This window comes from Spermophilus citellus (genome assembly GCF_964194105.1).
Source record: "Spermophilus citellus genome assembly, chromosome: 17".
Lineage (NCBI taxonomy): Eukaryota > Metazoa > Chordata > Mammalia > Rodentia > Sciuridae > Spermophilus > Spermophilus citellus.
This window is the reverse complement of record NC_138199.1, coordinates 64,240,016-64,253,955: the sequence shown is the minus strand read 5'-3', so window position 1 is coordinate 64,253,955 and position 13,940 is coordinate 64,240,016. Positions and strand designations below refer to the sequence as shown.

The window sequence follows — 13,940 nt, the reverse complement described above, 5'->3', positions numbered from 1 at the left end:
GCTTCTTGGGATGATGGAATGAGGTGCTATATGTAAAATTCTGATACCGATGGCTAGCATATAAGATGTGCTTTTTAAGTGTTAGCTGTGTTATGGGTTAGGTCCCACCAGGAAACAGATGACACTCAAGTTGGGTGATTTTTGTTTATAAAGGGATTGTTTATGAAGGTGTAGCTTTATTGTAGAGGAGACCAGGTGTGGAGTTTCTTATACCTTCAGACTAGAAGAGGCAAGGAAAGGTAGAAAAAAAAATCAAACCTGCTTTAGTAAGCTTTTTCATCACTGAGACCAAAAGACTTGATACCAGGTGGCTGGAGAGTCCCATCCCACCCCGAGGCACCAGGAATAATGCCAGACTGAGGTCGCAGTGTTGACCTCTGCTTGCAGAAAGGGCCTTTAGTGGTGTCTGTAGCCCCTAGGCAAGGAGAAGTCTATGTGGTCTGGTCCATGCATAGACTCCCTCCCAGCTGCCTTGGCCACTTTGTGCCGTGGCCTATGGAGGAAGCACTGGGGTTCCTGGGGAAAGGACTCAACTGATATCCAGAGATGGGGCATCTGGCCACCTGATGACAGAAAGCCTCCTCTGCCATGGATGTCCTTGGTTGGGTATTTTTTGGGGGAGACAAATGTCGTCACACCCTGGGCCCAGTCCAAGGGACCCATCCATATGTCCCACCTCCAGACTCTCCCTGCTACCAGGTTTCCAGTCTTGTTCTTTCTAAGCCCCCAAACAGTCCGCCAACCTGTTAGCTGCCAATGAGTCAGGGTGGAAGTGAAGAGTCAGTTGTTTGGTCTCAAGTTCTGCCTGCTGGGAAGACTCCCTTTCACGAGTGTTGTTTATGGCCAGGCTTGAGTGGGATGTAGTGTCATGGTCATCTATTTCCAGTTGATGTCATCCTATAACACTGATTTTTCCTGAAGGCAAGCCTGCCAGTTCTCCTTCCTCCTCTGCAAACTGCTCAGAAGGAAGTTTCCATGAGTCCATCATGTGGGTTGAGGGAGAGGTGATGAAGCAACAGGAGCTCCTCATTACCTGCTCAGACGGTTTATATTATACCAATGGCACTTTATCATGATCTCACCTGATCATGATCAGGTGTCCACGACTTACCTGGGCCCTACTAGCCAGGGGCCACTTTTCAAATGGAGAGTAGTTATTGGTTAAAAAAAAAAAAAGAGGGGGGGGCCTGGCCTTTCCCCAGTCTGTCATTCTGGGAGGGCTTGGCAATATTTCATAGAGCCTCTGTGTAGGCCAGAGATGCTTCTGGTTGCATTGGGTGTGCGGGGATCATAAGGCCCCATGGCAGGACAGTGATCTGGACTGTGACAAAACTCTCTTCCTTTGTGAGCACTGGCAGACTTGCAGGTCCCCTAGAGTAGCATGCCCATATGTGATAGTCATTTCCAAAATTCAGGGGCCCACCAAGGTGGACTTCAGGGTGAGCAGTATAAGGGGCAAGAATTTGTCTCTTACCTTAGAAGGAATGTTCTGATGTGCCTCAGACTGCTGGACCATAAAACCTCACAAGATGGCAGGCTTTGTCGCCCACCGTCTAGTACGTGTGGCTTACTGAGGTGTGTGAGGCGATTGTTACTTACAGCTCATCCATGTAATGGACCAACATGGTGTTCTGTGGGCTGTTGGGATGATCAAAACCTTCTGGACTAGAATAGGTTGGAGGAAATGGAAGTGGACAGATCCCTCAGGCAAAACAGCAAAGATCATCTGTATGGGCTCCTGCTTCTGATTTCCTATACTGATGGACACAGGCCAAAACGTGTTTTTTGGTGAGTAGTTGTACATTAGCCCCTAGAGTCACAGCTATTATTGGCATAGCCCATACTTGATTGAGTCTGGGGCGATCACTTTCTGTGACCACCTGGGGCTTACATTGTGTTATATGGGCAAGAGTTGGGAACAGCTGTCCCTGCCTTTTCCAGGTGTCCGGTGGTGGCATGGATTACTGCAATTTCCCTACCAGTCTGGAGCTGTTTTTGGCTTGCTGTCATGGCAGGACCTTTGGGATGCGGGGAGACCCAGGCCTTCTATTTAGCATTCCTGCCATCATATCCTCACTCTGAAAACCATCATGGGGATTCTGCCCTTTACTAAGTGTGTCCCTATTCTAGGGCTGGGGAGGTAGCTCAGTGAGAGAGCACTTGCCTAACATGCACGAGGCCCCAGGTTCCATCCCTAGACTTAGTGGCTTCAAACAACACATTTATTATCTTACAGTTAAGGAGGTTGGAGATCTGAAGTTGTCCTCATTAAGCCAAAATCATGGCACTCCCAGCCCATGATTTTGGAGGCTCTAGGGGAGGAAGCATTTTCTTGCCCTCTCCGGCTCCCGGGGGCTGCACGTGTTTCTTGGCTCATGGATCCTTCCTCCATCTTCAAAGCCAGCCTTGTTTGTTTGAGTCCCTCCCATTGTACCACCCCGAGACTGCTCCTGTCTCTCTCTTCCACATTTTAGGACACTTGTGATCAGAGTGGACCACATGATTCAAGATAATCTCCCTATTTTAAGATAATCTGATTAGCCAACTGAATTCCATCTGCAACCTTAATTCCCCTTCGTCACCAATGCAGCATATTCGCAGGTCCTGGGATTAGAGGTGGACGTCTTGGGGGTGGCATTCTTCCACCCACCGTACTACATACTAGGTGCCTGTCTTTTTGAAACAACCACAGAGTCTTGCCTTGTCTCAAGATTCTCCTTCTTTCTGTTCTGCATAAACTCAAGTTCCTATCAGTAGACTACAGAGGTGTTTTGAGTCACAGGAAATGTCAGTTCAGAGCTAATATCTAAGAACCCCCAGAAGGTCTGGATATTTCTTTTCTCCAGCATACAGCTATTCAGGACTGAGGCTTGGGTGAGATTTACAGTTATATCTATGAGCATTGCAGACCCATCCTCAGAGGGTCTTGGCCTCCCCCTCAGTCAGTGGGTCCTGGGCCTCTGAGCTGGTAGGTCTGAGAGCTGCCGAGGAGGCCGTGATCCCCATGTGGCATCAAGTTTGATTTCTGCCCAGCAGACCTGGAGTGTTTCCTCCTTAATTGTTAAGATCTCTCATTTTTTATACTGTTTTTTTTAGTTATTAATGGAACTTTATTTATTTATATGTGCTGCTGAGAATCGAATCCAGAGCCTCACATATGCTAAGCAAGTGCTCTACCACTGAGCCACCACCCCAGCCCGTAAAGTCGCACCTTAGTAGGCGCTTCCTAGGATCCCTGTGATCAACTGCTCATCACCATTGATCCCGGTGACACAAAAAAGTCTGCACATGCTCCCTGTCGTTTATTAACTGTGCCACACGGTATCCGACCAGCACCCACCTGGTGTCTACCCTTCTGGAATTTGGATATTCTTATTGAGACCAAGGATGCCAATTTCTTTGCAGCACCCCCCAGCTTCATCTCCAGTCCACAGTGACAATTGCCACAGAGATGAAAGTTATTGGTGTCCTTGTCACAATGTGTTTCTCAAAGTCTTGGTAAAGGGAATGTCCTTCAGGCCTTGACAGTAGAGAAAGGGAGAGATGGGTAGGGGTGGCCAAGAGGCAGATATATAGTTGATCATTTAAATATCCCTGTGTCTTTGAGCTTTAGACTCCTTTCTCTAGTACTCAGTGTTCCAGGGAATTCTTAACATCTCAACTTGAAAACTGCTGGTCAAGCTGTCTCGTGAAGCAATTATTATTATTGTCACTATTTTGCAGGACTGGGTCTTGAGCCCAGGGTCTTGTACATGCTAAGCAAGTGCTCCCCCACCCAGCCATTTCCCCACCGGTTTTTATTTTGAGCCAGGTCTCACTAAGCTGCTGAAGTTAACCTTGAGCTTGGAACACTCCTGCTTCAGCCTCCCATGTTGCTGGGTCTACAGGTGTGCACCACCATGCCCAGCTAGACAAGCTATTATTATTATAATTTTTAATGTTTAACAATCCTTGGCTTTCTGAGATAAATATCACTGGATCATTTTTATTGCCTCGTGAATTCATTTTACATATGCTCGTTAGGATTGTTTAGGTTTATAACATGTTGTTTAGGATTTAAGAATCTCTGTTATGGGGCTGGGGATGTGGCTCAAGCGGTAGCGCGCTCGCCTTGCATGCGTGCGGCCCGGGTTCGATCCTCAGCACCACATACCAACAAAGATGTTGTGTCCACCGAGAACTAAAAAATAAATATTAAAAATTCTCTCTCTCTCCTCTCTAACTCTCTCCTCTCTCACTCTCTCTTTAAAAAAAAAAAAAAAAAAAAAGAATCTCTGTTATTTTCTAGCCAATGAAAGAAAGGTTTTCCCCAGGTACAATGAGTTCAGGGAGAAATGTCCTTGCATGAATGATTCTTCTTTCTCTGAAGGCTGATGGGGTCTGTCCTAACAATCTTGTCCCTGAAAGCCATTACCGCCGCCCCCCCCAGTACCATGAGGATGTTGCCCCTTTCTTTTCCAGACCTGTAGGTCACCTGGTTATAGTGTTACAAGTCAGTAGAACCCAACTTTGGCACATCATGGTGCACATGGAGCAGGCCATCCTTGTGAAGGGCGTGCTGGGGTCATGAAGCAGGCTGGCCACTGAGGTCGAGGGGAGCCCCTCTCCGGCTCACCTGTAATCCATCGGCCTCTGGATGTAGTCACCATGACCACATTCTACTCCGTAACACATGAGGAAGAATGACAGTTGACTCTGCTCCCCTTTCTGCTGGCTGGAATGTGCCCATGCTGGGGTGACCCCTCTTGAACCACACCCTTGGGAGGACAGGTAATAAGATAAAAAGAGCCTGGATCCCCAGCAGCTAAGAACTGCTAACACTAGACAGACACGGAGCTTTAAGACTTCTTGATCTTTTTTTTTTTTTAATTTTTTTAGTATTTATTTTTTAGTTCTGAGCTGACACAGCATGTGGTGCTGAGGATTGAACCCGGGCCACACGCATGCCAGGTGAGTGCGCTACCGCCTGACCCACATCCCCAGCCCAAGACTTCTTGGTCTTGATTCTCTAGCAGCCAAACCCACTTCCTCTACCGTGTCAGCACTTAATGGTTTAACTCTATCGTTATATTCTTATTATTGTCCTATTATCAATTTTGCAATACTAGTACTAGTACTAATCTTAACTGTATCATTTAAGATTTTACTTTACATGGTGATTATTTTGAAAGTTATAAGCAAAGAAAAGCAGCCATGGTCAAGTGCAGCTCCAAGGTAGGCAGCCCACAGCTCTGAGGCCGTGGCTGATGAAGCACAGAGTTGTACTGAAAACCTGGAACTGGATCAGGCAGCCCTGTGTCCAAATCCTGATTTAGCTTATCCTTAGCTGTGGTTCTAGGGTAGATTTCCTTCTCTGTAAGACACTGTGAGGATGCTAGTTAAATGTCCTAGCAGGGCTTAGCAACCCAGAGTGGGGCTTTGCAAATAGGAGCTGCCCTCTGTCCCAGGATACCTTTTGTCTCCCTGCCTCAGTTTCCATCTCTTGCTCTCTGTTCTCCTTTACTTGCATTTTCTGGTTTGCTTCTGCCTCAAGCTGGATTCCTGAAACCAAGGTGGGTGAAGCATAAAGGGCCTGCAGCCAGCAGGGCTTCAGGATCAGCCTGTTATTTAATCTCCCTCCTTCTCCAAAGATGCTGCTTCAGTCAATCAAGAGATCCTGTGTCCTTTTTTCTCCCATTGGCTGCCGGGACATCCCTACAGACAATCGAGACCAAGTCAAACTCCTGAGACCTGCCAGCCTGCCCTTGCAGCCATCCCCTCTTTCTTGTACAGTCCTCCTTCCCCCCAGGAGGCCCAGGACAGGGAGCTGGCACCTTGGGCCACCAAGCCAGTCAGGACTGTCACAGACCTCTGATGAGTCAGATCTTGGAAGAAGGCTGACCGCTCGGCTCCATGTTTCCCTGTGGTCTTATCCCTAGGATTTGCAGTGCATGCTTAATATTACCTTAGGGAATCTGTGGGGGGGAGAGAAAAGAAAAGAAAAACAGAGAAGGAAGGAAACTGGTCTCAAATGCCACTTATCCCACAAGGGAGCTGAGGCCCCAACTTGGAGTCCCTCTTTGGGTAGTGGGGAGCCAGGCTTCCTGTGGCGGGGAGCTCGGGCCGCCTTCTCAGGCCTCCCTTCTCAGGCTTGGGTTCCACCCTGACTATGGAGGCCCCAGACCACCTCACCCCTCCCTGAGAGCGCGACCTCTTGTGCAGCCACATAAAGGTAACCAGCGTCTGGTGGCTTTTGTGACAGACTTGTCAGAGACTTCCTGCCTTTGATGCATGCCATTCCCGTGAGCTGGGCTGGGCTTCTGAAGATGAGAGGATCCTTTAGACTTCCTGAATGTCTCAACATTCAGACTCTTGGGGTTTGTGGTTAGAGACGCTGGTAGGAACACTGTGTTCTACAAAGTGTGCCCTTTGGGTCCCCTAAAGTTAGCAGGCCAAGCTTTGTGCAAAATAGCCCCTAACCAAACTGACCTACAGGCTCCAAAAGACCCTTGACCTTGCTGCCTTTAGCAAAGAATGAATGAATGGACGGATGCGGGAGGACAAGGGGAGCTGCCCAGGTGAGGGGTTGGTGACAACAGGACTCTCTGGCTAAGCTGCCCCTGCCCCCTGTTCCAGCACCTCAGAGCTACCTTTAAACGTAATCAGAGATTTCTCAAGCACTCGCCATTGCTGAGAGTCACACGTAGGGCACTGCATTCCTCTCCTCGCTTACACATGGAGACACTGAGGCTCAGGGAGGTTGTGACTACCCAAGAGCGCACCCAGGTAGGACTGGAACTCAGAGCTGGTTGCCTGCAGAGCTAAGAGAGAACTTTCTCTTGCACCAGATTGGGAGCATCAGCAAAGTCAGGAGCCATAGGACTCCTGATCATTTTTAGTTACCTGGCCGAGGTAGGGGTTGTCAGGTCTCTCCACTGTGAAGACACTTCCTCCTGCCCCTTTCCAACCTGTACTCTTTGGATGAAAGTCACTACGTACAACCCACACTTCAGGAGTGCAGAGTTAAGATCAACCTTCTTGAGAGTGGACCATCTATGGAAATTATCTGGAATTCTTCTGCATGGGGAGTTTGTCTTTCATTTATTTATTCACCTTTTTTTTTTTTTTTGGAACTGGAGATTGAACCAGCACCTCATACATACTAAGTACCCCCTCTATCACTGCACTATATTCTTAGGCCCTCAATTATGTATTTTTTAAGCATATGCTACTGATACTTTCAAATAATATGCTCATTATATTTTCAGGGGAAGTACATTGCATTGAAATTAATGGGTGTCAAATGAAAAATCAAGTACAACAAATGTGCCAAAGATTATCCAGGAATATAAGGAAAACTGTGTGTTGGGAGGCCGAATTAAAACAAATGGGTCTGATTCTTGGAAACTCTTACTGATATATTATTTCAACGTGAGGTGACCCTGGTTGTCTGTCTTTGCTGTTCACTGGGCAGTGAGTGTCTCCCACAGTAGTGGAGCGGGGACTGTGACTTTTGCCCTCACAGGACTGTCCGTCATTTACAGCTCCTCTCTGGGTGACTATCTTGTTCCCAGATCCACTTCTTCAAGGATATTGGTGCTCAGGTGGGAGTAAAGCCTCAGGTCTCCTCCCAGGGTGATCCTCTCCCTGACCCCACAGGAGAAAGGTCTGGGAAGCCCTTAATGTGAGGACAAATTGGAAAAACTTAAGGGAGAGGTGAAGGCTGGTTTGGGGCACGTGAAGGCTTTGTGGAATGGGAAGTGGTCAATGTCCTCAGCTGACTCTAACATGTTTGATGGTTCTTGTCTGCCTCCCTCCATCCATTCCCTGTCCTGGCCATTGTCACTGGAGTGGGCACTGAACCTAAGAAGGCCCGGTCAATGAGAAACTCAGAAAGTGTACATTCTAGAAACTTCCAACCTGACCTTGGTAGAGCTGTGAAGAGGGGATCTCCAGCAATTCTTTCAGGATTGACCATGCACCCCAATTTGGGGGCTAGAGCGATCAGTTGCTCTGCATTTCCTGGAACTATCCTGGTTTTCCAACTCAAAGTACTACACCCTGAGAAAACCCTGCGTCTCAGGCAAACTGGGAGCTGCTTTGCTTTCAGCTCCAGGATCTAGAAAGGAAGACCTGAGGTTGGGGCAACATGATGAAATTGTAGGGAGAGAAGGAACTCAAGAGAGCCGAGGGGTGGCAGCCTCCCTGCTTTCTGGCTGTCACACAGAAGGTGGGCCAGTTTGTGCTGAAGATGAGAAAGGACTCAAGTGATGAGCTCCTTGTCATGGGATTGTTTATCGGAGGCTGGAGAAAGAATGGATGTGTGCTTTGGGACCCAGAGATCTCTATGGGCCATCTCCTAGGATTGCTCCAGCTCTTCCACAGAGGAAAACCCCTAGTTTCTTCATTTACAGGAAGCACATAGAAAGGTGCAGATGTATCCTGACATGAAAAGATGCTCACGATCAATTGCTCATGTGAAACAAGCAGAGTGTAGAATGCTTTGCAATTACTAACATATGAGCTGTTCAGTAAATAAATAAGTTAGAAGCCACATGCCAGAATGACACCTCCTACTGTCTTTAAACTTTTATCAGAGAACAAGCTTAAAGATGCTTGTTTTATTTTTCAGAGAGGGAGGAAAAAAATACTGCGGCTTTTATTAGCATAATTTTAACACTCATAATAACATTCCAAACTTTGAGCTGCCCACTCCATTTCACCATAAACTCAAGGCCCAGCCAAGCCTTGTCTGTAGATCTCTGTGGTTTATGCAGAGTGGTTTTTCTGCTCTTCTGGAAACTTGAATTGATGTCGCTGCCTGTTTCCATCCTGAGCACTGTGTTTGTGGATCTTCGCTTAAACGGTCAAATTGTTTTTTCATCAAGTTTTCTGGTATGGGTTTTGTGACATTAGTGCCCTTTGGCCAACAAGCAGAGCCCAAATTTTAGAGCCTGCCAAGTCAGAACTACTATGAAATGTCTATAGATTTTTCTCTCTTTGGGCTGCAGAATAAGACTTCAGGCCACAGCCTCTGTGGTCTTGAGCCTGGACCATCTCAATAAGGTTGGGGCGGTGATCTCTGCAGGGATGCCTGAGCTCCCGGTTCCAGGGCTGGGTAGGGACAAGCTAACTCCCTTTTTCCACTCCTGGGAGAGTGCAGAAAGCAGCTTCCTAAGCGACTCCCAGACAATGGCTTTCTAGACTGTCTACCTCTGACCTCAAATAGAGGAAGACTAGAAAGGGAAGACGTCTTGCCTCGTAGCTACTTCCTTCCATGTTTCCTTCAGACCTTAAATGCAGGTGATCCTTTCTCACTCGGGACTCAGTTATTGCTCCCTACTGTGGCTTTGCCAAGGCTACACTTCCTCACCCTTATGTCCCTGGAAAGGTGCTGGCCTGGGAGCCAGCCTGTGGGTACCACCCATCTTGCTGTCATGGGGTTGGCATGGGCACCTTCTCCCCTTCAGCATCCCGTCTGCTCAGCTGGGCGTCCCAGAGAAGGAAGCACCTGTTCCCTGACTTGGGGCTGCGATTCTCTGCCATAGAGAATGAGTCACCGCAGCACCATGGAGCGGATTTTACTCATCCCCCAGGAATGGACCCTGGAAGGCTCCAGAATGACTAGCCTCAAGTGTTCTGTCTCAGGCACGGGGCATTTTATCCTGCTCCACGTCTGCAGTCACTTCCTCTCTGGACACATCCTGTTTCTGGGAGCAGGCGTCGTGCCAGGCAGATCGCAGTCTCCGAACAGACGGGCGGAGACATCCTTCCTCTTATTTCTAGTACCTAATCCCATCTTCCTTCCCAGCCAGAGATACTGATCAGCATCTCTGCTTTTCCCAGGTCCCTGCATGCCAGGAAGCAGAGTACAGAAGGAGCTTGTTTCCACTGGCAACTCCAACTTATTAGAGGTGCTTAGAAACCACCGCTGATTGGTCACCGGCTTCTCAGGCACAGGTAATCAGAAAAAGATCTAGGGCAAGAATCCATTCATTCAATAAATATTTATTGAGTGCCTACTGTGTGCCAAGCCCTGTTCTAGATGCCGAGCTACAGTGGTAAACAAGACATAGAAATCAATGTCCTCATGGCAACTATGTTCCACTGGGGTAGACAGTTGATAAACAAGATAAAAATGTGAAAAATTATAGCATGTAAGCGAGTGATAAATGCTAAGCAGAGAGAACAAAGCTGGGAAAGCAAACACAAGTGTTGGGTCCTGGGGGAGGGTGAATTATTAAACAAGGTGGCCGGGAAAGGGATTTTGAGTAAAGGCTTGCAGGAGGTGAGGGATCGAGCTGGCAGTTAGCTAGGGGCTAGAGGCTTCTAGGCGAAGGGAAGAGCAGGCACCAAGGTCTTGGCAGGTTGATGCCAGGACAGGTTGATGAGAGGCCAGGTGGCTGGAGTGCAGTGAGGCAGGAGAGTCAGAGGAGTTCAAGTGAGAGGTTCAAAGAAGCCGCTTCCTGCCATGACCGCCATGCCATGATACAGGAGGCTACTAGGTTTTAACAGAGAAGTGACAAGATCAACTCATGTATTAACAGGGAAACTACAGCGAAGGTAGTCTCAAGAGCGTGAAGGCAGGCTGTGCAAGCAGGGAAACCATTTAGGAGGAGTTCACAGTAGTCTAAGGGAGAGAGGTGGAAGCGTGGACAGGTGAGGCATGGGCAGTGGTTCTGCAGTATTCTGAAGACAGAGATCTCAGCATCTGCTGGTAGACCAAGTGTGGGGTGTGAGAAAATACAAAGAGACAAAGAAAACACCTGGGTTGGGGCTGGGGATGTGGCTCAAGCGGTAGCACGCTCGCCTGGCATGCGTGCGGCCCGGGTTCGATCCTCAGCACCACATACCAACAGAGATGTTGTGTCCGCCGAGAACTAAAAAATAAATATTAAAAATTCTCTCTCTCTCTCTCACTCTCTCCTCTCTCACTCTCTCTTTAAAAAAAAAAAAAAAAAAGAAAACACCTGGGTTTGCAGCTCAAGTAAATGAAGGAATGGAGCTGCCAATAGTCAAGACAAGAAACTCTTATTTATTTGTTTGTTTGTTTGTTTGTTCTAGGGCTGGGGCTGTGGCTCAGTGGTAGAGCACTTGCCTAGCATGTGTGAGGCACTGGGTTCGATTCTCAGCACTGCATACAAATAAATAAAATAAAAGTCCATCAACAACTAAAAAAATATACATATATAATTTATTTGTTCTAACTAGTTATACATGACAGCAGAATGCATTTTGATTCATTGTACACAAATGGAGCACAACTTTTCATTTCTCTGGTTGTACAAGATGTAGAGTTGCACCATATGTGCAGTCATACATGTACCTAGGGTAATGATGTCCATCTCATTCCACCATCTTTCCAGCCCCCCTCCCAGCTCCCAAGATGAGAAATTCTATAGGAAGAACTGAACCAGGGCAGAATGCTAGAAGCTTTGGCCTTTGAAAATTTGAGTTGTTCATTATGCAACCTTGTGGATTATCAAGTAGACATTGGAGACACAGGTCTGAGTTCAGAAGAGAGGTCCTGGCTGGAGATATAAATTTGGAATTATCCTTTCTATTCAGATTATTTATTTATTTATTTATTTATTTATTTATTTATACCAGGAATTGAACTCAGGGGTGCTTAACCACCAGCCACACCTCCAGCCTTTTTCTTATTTTTTTATTTTGAGACAGGATATCACTAAGTTGCTTAGGGCTTTGCTAAGTTGTGGAGTCCGGCTTTGAACTTGTGATTCTCCTGCCTCAGCCCTCTGAGACTCTGGGATTACAGACATGTGGCACCATTCCAGCTTCAGTGTGGATCTTATTTCCTATGGTAAGCATTTTGAAAATGTATCTTTTAAAATTTCCAGTATGTGATTTTTTAATGAGGTAAATCAAATGATGTGATTTCTCCATTTCAAACCTTTAAATTATTGCTCTTTTCATTCAAGGTAAAAAAAAAAAAAACAAAGTCTGAAGATAGTTTGGTAGTGTCTACTGAAGCAAAACATAAATCTCATAATCCCACTCTTGAATGTCTGCTCAGCCACAATTCACACTCATGTGTCACAGGAGACCCAATTGACATTGCTCACAGCGGCATTATTCAAAATAGTCTCCAAATTGGAAAGAATCTAACTGCTGTTCAATGGAAGAATGGATAAATTGGGTTGTATTTATACAATATAATACTACATGACAATGAAAAAATAAACCATGGCTATTCGCAACAGAGACAAATTTCGTGAACTTATCATTGAGCAAAGAAAGCCAGACACAAAGGATAAAGCTGTGTGATTCTGTCTGTGCAAAGTTCAGGGCAGGCAAAGCTCATCTGTGGTGATAGAAGTTGTAATGGTGGCTCTCCTTGGTTGGGTGGGTGGGTGATGAGAGAGGAGGGAAGGGGGAGGCTTCAGGGTCACTGGGAGGGTTCTATAATGTGGTGTAGAAGGTGGTTTAAATGGGTGGGTCCAGTTGGTGAGAATTTGTGAATTCCACACTTACACTTTGTGGACTTTTCTCTACATGTATTGTATAACCGGCTTACACACAGCCTTATCTGAAAGGCCCTGCATTAATGCCACCCCCTCTTTCCAACCCCCATTTCTGGTTGCACCCCAACTTTTCTCACTGTGCTCTTGTGACACTTTTCTCATTGATTTTCTCCAACTTATCCCTTCTTGGTTGTTCCTCCCCTGAGGATTTTGGACTTACAGTTCTATCTTATTCCAGATGTTCATTCTCTCACCTTATTCAAGTCTCTCCTTGACATTCCCTATATTAGGGAAGTCTCCCCAACTAACCTATGTGAAATGACATCCTCCTTCACTATTATCTCCTTATTCTTTCTTTTTCTTTTCTTCTAATTGTTTACAGTTAGTCAGTTTTCCATTACTATAATAAAAGACCTGGAGTTGGATATGAAGAAAAGAGGTGCTGGTTCACAGTTTTATCCGAAAGATCAAGATTATAAAGCCCGGGGCTGGGGATGTGGCTCAAGTGGTAGTGCGCTCGCCTGGCATGCGTGCGGCCCGGGTTCGATCCTCAGCACCACATACAAAACAAAGATGTTGTGTCCGCCGATAACTAAAAAAAATAAAATATTAGAATTCTCTCTTTAAAAAAAAAAAGATTATAAAGCCCTACTGGTTTAATCTCTGGCAAGGACCAGACAGTGGATGGCATCATGGTAGGATCATGTGCCAGAGGGAGAGATCACATGGCATGAAGCAGGAAACTAGACCAACAACAACCACCTCCCACTATGCCCTGCCTCTTAATTTTTTTTTTTTTTTTTTTTTTTTTGGTGGTTCTGGGGATTGAACCCAGAGCCTCCTGCATGCTAGGCGGAGCCATATCCCCAGCCCAAGCTCCACCCCTTGAAGATCCTACAACTTCTTATTATGGCCACACTGGGAGACAAGCTCCAGACACATGAAATTTTGGGGGACACACTCCAACCATATTCAAACCATAGCACAACAGAAATTTATAGCTCACGGTTCTGGAGGCTGGAAAACCCAAGAATAGGGTGCCAGCTGATTTGGGATGGCAGCTTTCTTCTTCCTAGATGGAACCTTCTTGCCACATGGTGAAAGGACCCTTCTTTATTTTTCCTAAGCATTTATCGTCTCTTTATATATTATAAATTTATTCATTCATTTACTTATTGTCCGTCTCTTATTAGAATCTAAGGTCCATGAGAATAGCTCTTCTGTTTTTGTTCCCCGATGTAGCCCAGTACCTGAATCAGGCCTGGCACAGAATAAGTGCTCACTAAATAGTTCCTGGATGAAAGAATGAAATAAATAGCAGTAAATAAGATAGATGTGACCCCTGCTCTCATGGAGAAGAGAATGCTTGAGTCTTCAAAATGAGTATAAATAGTCTACTAGCTCTGAGGTGGAGGTTTTTTTTCCTTTGGTGTTAGAGATCGACCCCAGATCTTTGTGCATGTTGAGCATATGTTC

At 46.3% G+C, this 13,940-nt stretch overlaps 1 protein-coding gene across 1 annotated transcript in view; it reads right to left on the bottom strand.

Moving 5' to 3' along the window:
• Window positions 1-4,158: 4,158 nt before the first annotated feature.
• Window positions 4,159-13,940, bottom strand: part of MILR1 (mast cell immunoglobulin like receptor 1) — a 234,616-nt gene continuing 224,834 nt past the window's right edge. Inside the window, exon 8 of the mRNA XM_081271488.1 lies at window positions 4,159-4,180. The gene's annotated coding sequence lies outside the window, so the exon portion shown is untranslated. The remainder of the gene's footprint in view (window positions 4,181-13,940) is intronic.